Raw genomic sequence first — 13,110 nt, 5'->3', positions numbered from 1 at the left:
GGTGATCTAAGATGGCTCGCTCCAGAATGCGTTCCGTCACCTTGCATGGCACGCTAGTGAGGCTTATAGGCCTATGGCTGCCAGGCGATAGTTGGTCACCAGTTTTGTAGATTGGCGTGACAATCGCTTCCTTCCAAGCAGGGGGAAGGCGGCCTTCGCCAAGCGACTGACGAAATACCAAGTGTAAATGGTTTGCCTGTGTGGTCAGTGAACTACGGCCTACCGAATACGGTGTCGGATGCCCCCGTAGGTGTTCCGGTGGAGTGACTGGCAGTGGATGCTAAATCCTCAATGATGTTCCTCCTGCGTTTATTCCGAAAACTGAGCTGAAATAATTATCTGTCCGGGGGTTGGAGTCCCGGAATAGTTTCCCACAGGAAATGGTTTTACGAGAGTTCATAATTGCTCACTTGAATACCCCCAAATTTATCAGATGCCAACAATAAAACCAAAATTAATTTACACAAGAGAAGCTAGTCACGAGGTTGCTGAAAAATCTTCGGCAGCCTGCGACCGGTTTTGCCCCCCTTGATGAGCACTAGGTAGGTACAAACCCGAGTTCCCGTCAACCTTGCGCTCTACCTGGGCCGAAATTAGACAGATCTCGACAAATGCACCCACTTGCATACCAAATGGGTTTCCATGGGAGACTACTGAATTTCTCGTTAAGGATATTCTTCAACCGACCGTTCTGTACCTGGCTTCTTCATGTTTCATTTGGTACGGTATTCCAGATATCGCGGTATACTTTCGTACAGGAAAGCTCTGAAAGCTTTTCGAAAGCTGAAAGCTCTTCCACAGCCCAAGATCCATTCGCAAAATTTGTGGCCGCCTACCACCCTCATCCACAAGCCTGGTATACCATGCAGGTTGATGAAACGCATTCTGAAGCAGGCCATTCTAACTCATCTTAGCCTCTCCCCGACGCAACACGCATTCCCCCAGACAGTTCATGCTTGTCCACTACGCTCATTTTGATGAAGGAAGCAACGGAATAACTCATATTGCACATTTTCAAGAGCTCAAAAGCATCGGATAGTGTTCCGTGCATTCCACTGCACCGCTTCTCGTAAGCTGCACTGGAGCCCGTAGTTTCAAGGGGACATTCTACGTCGGATGAGCGCTTTCCTTTCAGGTAAAACGCTTAGGGTGAATGTCGGAGTTCCTCAGGGTCCTGGGATTACTCCTTTGTCTGATCTACTCCAGCTGCCTCCTCGATGCGTTTTCACGCCCAGGCCTACCTTTTGCGAGTGGCCTGAAATAATAGAGTTCCCATACCACCAAATTACAAACTGATGCCTACCCCGTACTGCAGTAGTGACTGCCCAGGTGCTTATCCCCGAATGACCGAAAATTTGCCCACGTGCCGTTTGAAGCAGCCCCCGCAAATTCTCCGTCTTGCACGGACAAGAATGTGGTTCAGGACCAGGTACTAAGTGGTCCAGTCACACCAAATCCTTCAAAAATGCCTTCCCATCATTTCACTAAAAATTGGTTCAAGATACTTTCGTCGAAACTCGGATGGTTCCGTGCATTTCCCTTCGTATTACTTGCGTGGTCTTCGAGTTATTTCGAGGGGCTCACATCCGGAATTTCCTTGAATATACCAACCAAACTGCGACGGGAAGAATTAGAACCAACAGATAAAAGTGGCTTCCAAACTTACAGAATTCTCGACTGAAATTGCATCAAAGATGGAGCCAGATCAGAGACCATCTAATGCTGAAGTTGATTCTAGAGAGAATGCTTCTTCTTGACTGGTGGGTAGCATACCGTCTAGCGATCAACAGTACGATCAGTATAGAGAGGCTAACGATGCCAGCTGCGGACCCCCATGAATGCGGTTAGTTATAAAAAATTTACACGGTCCAACACAAATGGACAACACAAACCTGCCACGATTTAACACATCGGACATGGTGGACGGGAGAACACCAGTTGTGTCGGGGTAGTATGACTTAAAGCTTGGACATATGGACTCTTGAGTAAGGTCGTGATACTAGGGAATGCTAGAAACAAAGTTTAAAATCTGTGAACTGAAACTGTTAACCGGTGCAACGATACGATGGCCTTGAACCGATTCGGAATTGGCCCGCGCCACAGAGAGCACTGTAGTGTACGGTGTCTGTCCGTTTGATTGGTTTATATGTAAGTATTGGTGACGTACAACTTTGCTTATTGGGCTTCGGCCCATGAGCTTTGTCTCTGTTTTACATCCACGGAAATTGTCCTGAACACCTGCCTTCGGAGAATAACAGTTCCTAGGTGATGGAAACCCCGCGGGGAGTGTCCTTCTACTGTCTTGCACCACGCTGCGTTCGTATGCCAGTCATCCATTCACTAACACGAGCGCTTCACCCGTTTCAAGCGGCTCTTAGGCTGGCTTTTAAGTAATAAAATCCATGGAGGGGTAGCGTATTATTCTGTTTGTACCTGCTGTGTTGGATTTGTCCCGGTTGCAATTTATCAAAGCAGCGCTAGGGAATAAAGTTCAAAGAAGGCTGCCCCTTCGTTCGTTAAAAATGTGTGTTAGCCAGAAGATACCCTGCAACGTCCACGGCAAAGATCAACGTGCAAAGTTTTATCCGTTTTCGTCTTTGTCGTGGTTGCACCGCACCAGGTCAGAGCATAACACACGGGGTCCCTTCTACTGTCCCTGGGAACACTCGCATAAAAATGAAATGACAATATAATAAAACTGCTAACCTTTCACTTGTGACACTTGGAGTTAGCGTCTATGGGCGTTTACACCATGCACCACCTGTTAGCTGAAGCTGACGACAGTGATCCGGAGACTAGTAACCCCTACCCCTACCCGCATATTCTCTCCCAAATTACGTTATTGTTCAGCTGACGTAGAAGCTTCCAGCTAAACTAGTCGCTGACCACCATATCGGTTTCCATCACTCTTTTTGTGCCTGTTGTTCCTGTTGTTCCTGTTGTTGTTTCTGATAAGACTCTAAGATAAGACTCTGATAAATTTACCCAACCCCTCTCTCAACCTGGTCCCACGCCTACTGGTTGACTGGTATCCAGTTAAAAACACGAGACACACCCTTACCGCCAATCCTGGCCTCATGCATCGCTATTTGTGTAAAATACACCATCGCCAGAAGAAAGCACGCTGATATTGGTTCGTGCTATGTCATTTGTCTCATGTTATTATTATGTTCACAAGCTTCATCAGCCCCCAATCGCCAGGTTACTCAGCACAAACTTCCTCTAACCTGTTCCATTTATTACCTGAATAATAAAGTTTCTTTCGAATTGGTGGATGGCGTGACGCCAGGTATGCTCATAAATTTACAGTCAAAATAAAAGCATGACTGGCTGGGTTTGTGAGTAAAGGGAATTGCGCAGAAAGTAAACAGCGTCATAAACAGTGGATATGAGAGTTTGAAGGTGGCGGGAGAAAGCAAAACGAGGAGAGGCTCCAACAATCACGATGACTTTTTAGTCAATGAGCGTGTCTCGTCGGTTGTACTTTCTTCCCGGTTGTGTTATCCCAAACCGCGTCCAGGTTGCAACGACGTGAAAATGCCCCTATTGACATGTTTCCTGAAATTTGGGAAAAAACCCATTATCATCTTGGACGCCTCACGCGCTTGCTCACTAGGTGCACCGTGGTGGTCTCGCTTGCCGCATCATTGGAAAGTCCTTTTTTGATCTTGAAAACCGGTGCGCTTTCAATGCCACAAGGCCCAGAATGCATAGCACGGCCTTCCACGAATCACAAGTCATTCGCATCTGTTGTGTGCCACCGACGATCGCAATCTGTTGTGGTCTGGCTCGCAATTAAGAATAAGCAGGTGCACCACAGAAATAAAGTGCAGTCTGACGAAATTTTCCATGCACAGCTCGTAATGCGGTAGAAAATTCTGCCAATTAACGCGTGGTAATCCTGTGAACGGGTTACACAGCGGAAAATTAACCAAACTTGCACGAGAAAAGAAGAAAACAGCTTCCAACACAATAATAATGTATATTCTTAACTTGTGGGTGGCATACCGTCTGGCATGATCATGCGTTTACAGTCAGGCTGGGTTATGATAGGGGGATCTGCAGGTAGTGGGGATTGCGCGAAAAGGGGACAATGTCATAAACAGTGAAAGATACTCGATTAAATAATAATAATATGTTTCTTTTGCAACTTGTAGGGAACGATAGACATGAGGTCCGAATAATTCAGAGACTCAGTCGGCTGACATGAACTAAAACTGGAAAACAATTGCTGGCCATGAGTGGCCTTGGGCGGTTGGGTAAATGGCCGGCGTCATAACGAGTAAAAGTGGAGGTGGAGATGGGATAATTCGAATTGGGAGAACACAGCAAGTTTAGTCTCAAAAATCTGATGCAACCTGAGAGCAAGCAGACTCATTGGTTGCACCGCTGCTGGGACGTCAGGTGAAGGGGTTAGGTCGGATGGGGATACAGAGGTGGTTGAATTCGAACGAGTCGTCCAATAGGTTGGAATGAATGTCATGGTGGTCGTTGGGGTCAATGAAACGAGTAGGCAAGAGGGCACGGTTGAGAGGAGGAATGAAACAGTTGCGGGTGTGCTACTAAAGTGAGTATGGCAGTGCCGTGCCATCATTGGCCTGACATGCTTCAGTTTTTGGACAGCCCCGTGAAGGACGTCACATTTAAGATNTCCGAAGTTCAAAGGTTGAAAAGGTGAGGGGATGGGAGGAGATTCGCAAAACATAGTGAGTTTGAGGGGATATAAAATGGGATAAATGCATTAATATACACAGAAAGAGAAACTTGACGTCTGATGCAACTAGAGTGATGACAACTGATTACATGGAGTAGGAGAAAGATAGATTTGTACTTAGTAGGCTAGCGACCAGGGGCTGAGTTTGCTAACATACATATTACAAAGGATCTAGTAAAAGCCGATATAAGCGCGCAGAAGCGTGGTATGGGAATCAGATGTGTAAGGGCTGGCGGAATGGACTTCTAAGCTAACTGGTTAATCGAGTGTTTATTAAATGAGCTGGATAACACCAGGAAAGTGTGTGCTTGAGAAATAGTCACCAGTCCCCGAAGCACTGCTATCAGCTCTAATCTGTAAGTGATGTATAGCGGATTGGTTTGGTGAACACCTGTCTTAGTCTCCCACCTGAGTGACAACGTTCCTCTCTGTATCCATTCTTTACTGAGACTCCGTTTACGGTTGTACGGCATTTAGTGTCAGTTTGCACTATCGGGTTATTGATATTGCCGATGATCCTGATGTTGTATTATAGGCAATTTTAGATATCTGGGTGTCATTACAGAAAACCAGCTTTGTATTCGGTCGGCTTTGAGAACCTAAATCTTCACGCCTTCACTTTCCCGGCAAATAGACTTTGTGTCCGTTCTACGCATTTTGCAAGATTTCCGGGCAGAACGAACATAGTTTCCAAACCGCCACCTTCCGGACTGATCTTCTTGGCCCACATCTGTTACATCGCGGATTCTCAGACTCAGTCGTACCGCGGCAGTTGAAAGCGAGATCTTAGGGGCACCTGATCAAAAGCGTCACCTTTCCGTGATGGTCACGCCACGGCTGCTGCTGCTGCAATGATCATGTTGTCTAAATTGCCTAGAATCCAGTTCCTCAAGGTCCATCTATGCAAAAAACGTCCAGCTGGGAGGAACACAAGAAAGAGCAGCGGGTCATCGTATCACGAGAAATCGTAGTACTAGGTTGTTAGTTTTCTGCAGAATGAATGAGGAAGCAGTGGATCGCCCCTGCAGATGAGCAGTACGTACATATTCACGGAAAACGCGATCCTGTCTTGCTGTGATGGATAATGGGTTGAGCAAGTTCGGCCCGTAAATCCACACACTCTGATTGCCCAATGGTTGATCGTGACCACCTCCGCACTATTTGGTGTGCCGGAATTTTATCTAAAAATAAAAGTCTGATGCTGCCCCTGCTGTGAACAGCCACACTAATAGTTTGACAGTTTTGTTTTGCTTCCTGAATCCTTGCGCCGTGCCGGGACCAAGCGGGCAAGTTTGTCGGAATCCTAATTCAAGAAGTAAGAGTAGGATATCCGAACAAGGCCTCAAATCCTTTCACAGCTTGTTGCTCAGACTTTCGCACCAAAGTAGTCGACGATTTAAACGTACAATTTATCCTCACGGGCCTTCGTTTATTTGTTCACGCCCAGAAGTCATTATCTTCGAACCCCTGGATATCAGATCTTATTCACCACCTGTTGCTTCAGACGGCTTCTGTTTAGGAAAATAAATTGAAATATTCCCTTACTTCAACGGATTTGTCCCACATTTTTGCCTTCAGAGCCCATTACCTATATCATGCTGACCGAAAGCTAGACCTATCTCTGACCCTGTCCCTTTTTCCATCGATTCAGTTGTGTCACTGAAGCACATATTCAAGTCTCCCCTTTGGTTTTACATCGCAAACTGCTAGGCACAGACCCATAGTGATGTTTACTTTTGATTCTTAGAGGAGACCAACAAGCACGAAGGGCCATTTTTAAAAATGGTGACTAATCGACTCTCTTCGGTTGTTGGGGGCAGTCTTTTTACCAAATACCGGCAAAGAAACCAGACGAGAACTGACTGATAACGTCACCTCCATCACTGAACAATGCGGGTGGTAAATCATCCGGACAAGGATCCCGGTCTCACTTCAGGGAACATATGCGGTCATGAACCTCCGAGGCTGTAGAATCTCCACGTTCGCCGTTTCGGGTTATAACACAACTTCAAGCTCCAGTTGAGCGGCAGCTGGTGGCCAAGATAACTGCTGTCCCAAGTATTTGGCCAAGCGTTTGAGGCGTTCTTCTTTATTCAAGATGGCCATCCCACTCCTGATTCTGGATGGTTTTGCACCCGAATGATTTCCAGGAGCCGGTCGTAAGAATCAGCCCAAACAATCTCCGAGAATTAGTGGCTTTCTGACCCGCTCCCTCGGTTTTCCTGGCTTTCCCTGCCCACCGGATTCCACGGTCGGATCGCAGGCTGCTTTTTTGGATGTCTGAAAACTGGTCGCGTCAAGCAATGTTCGTGACCGTTTGGGATATTTCTCCGAGATTCGAAGAATGCCAATGGCTTCTCTCATTTCTGGTGCAGGAATGAGCTTGGTAGAGCCGTGCTACAAGCAAAACCACCAGGTGCTTGCAAAGAGCTGATGCTGTCGTTCCAGTAGGAAGATACATCCAATGCTGGAGCGGTTGGAAGAAACTAGATGATTCTGGTAACATAAAAATCTGCCAGTCTGGCAGTTGTCAAACAATCTTTCTGTGCCAAACTTGGCCTCAAAATATTATAAGAAATGTCATTTTGGACAAGTGCGTCGTCTGAATCCAAAATGTGTTCCAAAACGACCGGAAGGCGCTTATTGATGCACACCACCATTAACCAATGACAATGTCGTTAATTAAGTTCGTAGCCGGCACATATTCGGAGGACGCCATGTATCCAGGAACCTTCGGCTTTTTATGTCAGTTACACAGCTGAAGCAATAGTTCAAAACTGATCTTACGCACCAGGTCCTATATATCACCGGCGGCGCGTAGCCGGAAGCAGGTGGAGAGTGATGAGGTGGTTATCTCAGTCACTGCGCTTGAATCCTGCATTATTGTTTTTGAGACACAGCATGCATCAGTGCCAAGCGAGCCCAGTGTGTTAGTGAGAGCGGCATGCTGTCCTGTCTGCTTCAGAGCACAGACATTTGGGCGAGATAGACTGGACATCGGGAAGTCTGATGATTTTCGAACCAAATGACCCACAAACGTTGCCTGCAAAACCGTTTCAAAAATAACAATAATAGACTTATTCCTTAACTAGTAGGGAACACACTTATTGGGGCACGAGTGGGTAGTCACTAGGTGCATGGGGTAAGCAACAACACAACTGGGTGGAAGGCATGCTTATCATGTGACACAATGGTTAATTGTGGAAGTAAGCCGGGACAATGTGGAGCCGGCCAAGTGACAGTTGGCGGTTGATATGACCTGGGTCACGAAGAGCACAAACGGAGGCGAGTGATCACGCGCCTTGCGGCGTCATTCCAATTCAGATTGGTTGAAATCTAAATGGTGGAAACATTCAAAAATGGCACCATGGCGGATTCGCGGCTTATGATTGTCCCTCTCAAACGAAGCAACGAAATATACTGCGGTTCTATCTGTTACAAATCTACATCGCTATCAGGTTTGCGAATTTAATAAACATAAAGGGTATGCGATTCCGGGTATTTCAAGATAGCTCGGTTGTAAAAAGTGTAATCTTACATTTCGTTCCTAAAGTTATCTATATCTCCAAAGGAAAATGATATCTGGGAGTACTGGCGGCAACAAAAGGTAAAGTCAGAGCAGCCCAGATTTTAGCAGCTGACGTTGGTGAATTGGCTGTTTGCACTCAGCATCGTTCACATGTTATGAAACCGTTGTTCGTTTAAATGAAAGGAATAGCCTTCGTGTGTTTGCATATGTTCCTCTCTATGAATACCATGAAATACCATGGAGTTGTGTTCGGTAGTTAAGCACCCGATATGTTCATTGAATGCTTTAGGTGCAAGAATCGGTGTGTTCATGGACGGCCCTAACTTTGGTTTACCATGACAGAACTATCGGTGCGTCCTTCGGAGTTAACGGATCAACGATAGTGTCTGTGGTTGAGCCAGAGCTAAAGCTCTGGCACCACTGGTGGCAAGCATAACATGCCACTCCTACTTGCCACCTTTGGGTGCCGATGCCCACCGGTGGCGTGTTAACCGGGTGGTCACCTATTTTCTGTCTCTGGTTGTTCACCCCTTAACGTAAAGTATTGTTGTGGCATTAAGAAGCGTCTACCAGTGATCTGAGCACACAGAATAATGTAAGCAGTTGTTGACGTATTTAGTGAGCAATATATGCTAAGCTTGGAATACCACTATTGCCTGAATCTTTTGATGCGACTGTTGACGACACGTTTCAGTTATACCTAAAGCAACAGCAACTTATGTCGCAATTGTAGATTTTGAACCCTGAAACTCATTTGTGGCTGGAAATCATTCGTTCCGTTTGTCTTTGGTGACCATGTTACAACAGATGAGATATAAAGTGAAGGCCGCGTCCCTGGCATAGAATCCTCTGCTTGAACGCCATGACGTGAAACACCCATGAAGCGTAATAATTGTTTCAGGCAAATTTAGGCTGGCGGGCTATTGTGCATAATGCTAAATGTATGCTGTTGGAGGCGACCGTATGTTGTGCTAGAAGGTTTCGGGACCACTTTGAGGCTATCGACGAAACCGGAAAATTACGCCCCCTTTTCTCACCTACGCAAGCTGGTCTTCAGCGCAAGGCCTGGATGCGTCGGTTGCCGTGGAGCTTGAGTTGTTGGAAAATATGAAACCAATGTTTGGAGAACATGATTTTATTATGATTGATTGCAAGCAAATAAAAGAATCATTAAAAATGTGTTCCACAGTTGTGCCTAGAAAGTAAATGAGAAAAAAATTAGTGCAAGGCAACGGAATGTAAACGACCAGAGCCACGTTCATACTGGTTACCACTGCCGTACCGCGTTGAGGAGAGGATGGATTTTACGTCAGAAAAACACCATCCACACTTGCGTGTGGTAGCATTGGAGTGCTAGGTTGAATCTACCTGAATGACATCATCATACTTTACAAACAAACCACGCAGACGGACGGAAGTAAAAGAAAGAACATTCAAACTCCCATCATCACAAACATACAGGATAGTCCAAGCGGCGCATTTCATCGCGCAGGACCCGCACATCATCACCGATCAAGTCTATTCAGCAGTTTTTCCGGACACAGTGTCGGATTTCCATGGATGGGTTAAAAATCGCAGCAATACAGACACAGCTGGCATCTGCTGGGCATTCAAAAGTCAGTTCGCAGCATATACTTGTCAATCAGACGTACACAGGTCGCGCTAGTGTTGCTTATTAAAACTAACTATTACAAGGCGTCTGTCACGGTGAACGACACGCATGAACGATCGGCAGTAAAAACCAGCGTACCTAAATTTAAGTTGTTTGCATCTTATGCACAAAAATGTCAACAAATCGACGACCGTTTTGATCAGCATTCCAGTGAGAACGCGCATGCACACATCTGTACACCACAAATGCATGACCGATGGATGGTGAGAGCACTTCACCGACATTCTGTCCGTCCGGTAATACATCCTATGGACCTACAGGACATTATACCACATTTAACCGCCTTACTTGACAACAATCCAGTTGATGAGGTACTCGGCTTAGGCGAAGTTGGCCGTGTCGTCGTTGAAACCGTGACGGTGGCGTTCTGCATGTCATTGGCACCCGGACCGCAAGCGGAGCAAACGAAGAATCACCATTTGTAGCTCGGCACCAGTTTATATACCATCCATATATCGAGCCCCTATGGCCTTGATGCACCAGCTGCTCGGTCCAGACCGCAAGTCGTCGACTCTGACGGAGACGAAGTGGTGACCAATGGAAAGTTTAACTTCAAAAATGTTTATCCGTTGTAACTGGGTATGCCGCTTTTGGAAGGAAATCGGGTGTGAATAGTATTTTTGTTGGATAGGTAGTACTGACGCATAGGGTCGAAAAAACAGCATAAATAAAATCATTGAACGCGTAGAAAGGGCAAGCAGAAATTTTGGCGAAAATTAAGATGTCTAAACCCGAACGGTGTTTCGTAGATTGAACAAACTCTCACCAGAGGAGGTCGTGGCTGGGTACACAGTTTGTTCGTCATTGCGACTAAAGATTCACGTATGGGAGAGAGGCAGTTGGGAGTGGGTAACAATATTTGCTAGCGTGCCATCAAACTTGAAACAGCAGCGCCGTGCCATTATTGCGCTGAAGTATTTCGGTTTCTGAACAACCCCATGACGAGCACCGAAGTTGCAGTAGTCATGCAGGAGATGCGCATTCCTTTGTCGGCTAGCTTTGGGTAAGATAAGCGGATTAACATAAGTAGAGTCCGGCCAATATAGAGTTGATGTAGCATGAGAACACAACACATCACTATTATTATTATTCTTACAGTCGGCTATTTTGCGGTACATTCAGATAGCGATGCAAAAAACCACCAATGGTGGCAGGGGTTGTGTTTTGTGCATTGCTTTGAGCATAAGGCTCGATCATAAAGCTTGAGGACAGAGCAAGATTAGTTGTGTAATTTTTCGTAAGGACCCAACTTTTAAAGTAGTGAGCAGAGAGGCTAGCCGAGATGTAAAGGGGTTGCTAGTAGTTATTAGCGCACTAACAAAATCCCATCAGAGGGTATCCGTTGTGTTGTTGTGGAGAGACAGCAAAGAAATAACAAACGGTTGAGCTAAAAATTCCTATTTAACGGATGGGATCTATGGTTAAACTAGAAGCTACCTCATGAGCTCAAAAAAGTCGTCCGCAAAAAGTAGACATGAACTTGGAAGAACACCTGGAAGATCGTTGACATACATCAGAAACAGCGGTGGTCACAAAACGGAGCCTTGAGGAACATCAACCGAGACCAGAGCTAAGGAAGTGTAGGTAGAACCTACCATTATTCAGGATGATAGAAAAGCCTTGATTCAGCGTACGATTATTTTTTGAATCCCGTGAGACTTGAGTTTGTGGAGCAGCGGGATATGGGACCCTATCAAACGCATTTGAGAAGTCGAAACATATGGCATCCGACACGGGCACCTCATCGTTGGCTTGGGTTAAGCTGTACGTGAACACGAGCATGTTCATCACGCAAGAGCGGTTTGGTGGAAGTCCGAGTTGAGCTGGAGATATCAAGTTGCTGGAAGTAAGGTGATCTAGGAATGCTCCTCCAGAGGACGGGATGAACAGGCAGAAAGCCAAACGGAGCCTGGAGGGTCTGCCAGTTGTAGATCGTTGGTAAGACAGACGTCACTTTCGGTTTAGACCGTATGCTTTGGACCCGTTTAGACCCGCATTGTTTGAGGGGTTTATTTAGAGTTCGGGAAAGGTTGGGTATGTAGATGAAGGGCGAAGAGCATAAACTCGGGGAGCTGGTGTGGGGAGGGCATTGCGATACGGGGTTCTGACAGTAAGCGTTTGCGCCCGAGGAAGCTCTCCGTTGGGAAGAGTCAGAGGATCATTGGGTCGAGGGGTCTTTATGTCTCGTAAGTTCTTTTCTCTCCTTCACACCTCGTCGCTTACAGCATCGCCGTAGATCTATCTTTGATGTTGAAATACCCGTTCGCCGCCGGCTGCTGTTAGCTTGCACGACAGGCACTCCGAAAGCATTCATCGAACCGACAGCCTTTAACGATGGAACTTTGAGGCAAACTGTGCAATAGACTGATCTTGCATGTACGTTGAACTTGCTTTCTGTTGGTTGGACTGTCTCTGAAACGGAGATCCATTACTGAGCTTACATCCACGTCGGCTTCCGCTCGCTCCTGGTTTTGTACCTCTGGTGATCCAGAGGTGGTTGCGGTCGGTTCTGTTGGATTTGGTATCATCATCGCCATCTTCATCATACGTAAAGACCGATACTCTCCGTGTAGTGGTTATGGCTGTTAATGACTTCCGTACTCCGCTGCCCGGTCGCTGATTGAGATTGATCGACCACTCAAGGGGTTTTGTGAAAAGAGCTTTTCGAACAACTTGTTTTGCTGGCATACGGAGCTCGTGATCAATCCAGTGCAACCTATAGAACGCGACCGATTTATTTACTGCGGCCGATTTCCCCTCGGAAAACTAATTCAGGGGTGCCTCCAAAATACTGCTCCGCCCAGTATGGCATATCAAAGCACACGGTAGCTTCAGGCAACCTTTCGCGAAGACAGTGAAAGGATATTATATTTGTGCTCGCAGGGACATTAGATGATGTTCCATACTGCCTTGTTATCTGAGTGGGGGCCGGGGGGAGGGGGGAAGACCAGTTCTTGCAGCCTTCCCTCTGCTTGGAAGGAAGCGACATTAGATGACCAAACTGCCTTGTTATCTGAGTGGGGGTCGGGGGGAGGGGGGAAGACCAGTTCTTGCAGCCTTCCCTCTGCTTGGAAGGAAGGAATTGTCACGCCGATCTACAAAACTGGTGACCAACTATCGCCTGGCAGCCATAGGCCTATAAGCCTCACTAGCGTGCCATGCAAGGTGACGGAACGCATTCTGGAGCGAGCCATC

This window comes from Opisthorchis viverrini (genome assembly GCF_000715545.1).
Source record: "Opisthorchis viverrini unplaced genomic scaffold opera_v5_30, whole genome shotgun sequence".
Taxonomy (NCBI): domain Eukaryota; kingdom Metazoa; phylum Platyhelminthes; class Trematoda; order Opisthorchiida; family Opisthorchiidae; genus Opisthorchis; species Opisthorchis viverrini.
This window is presented reverse-complemented; position numbering follows the sequence as displayed.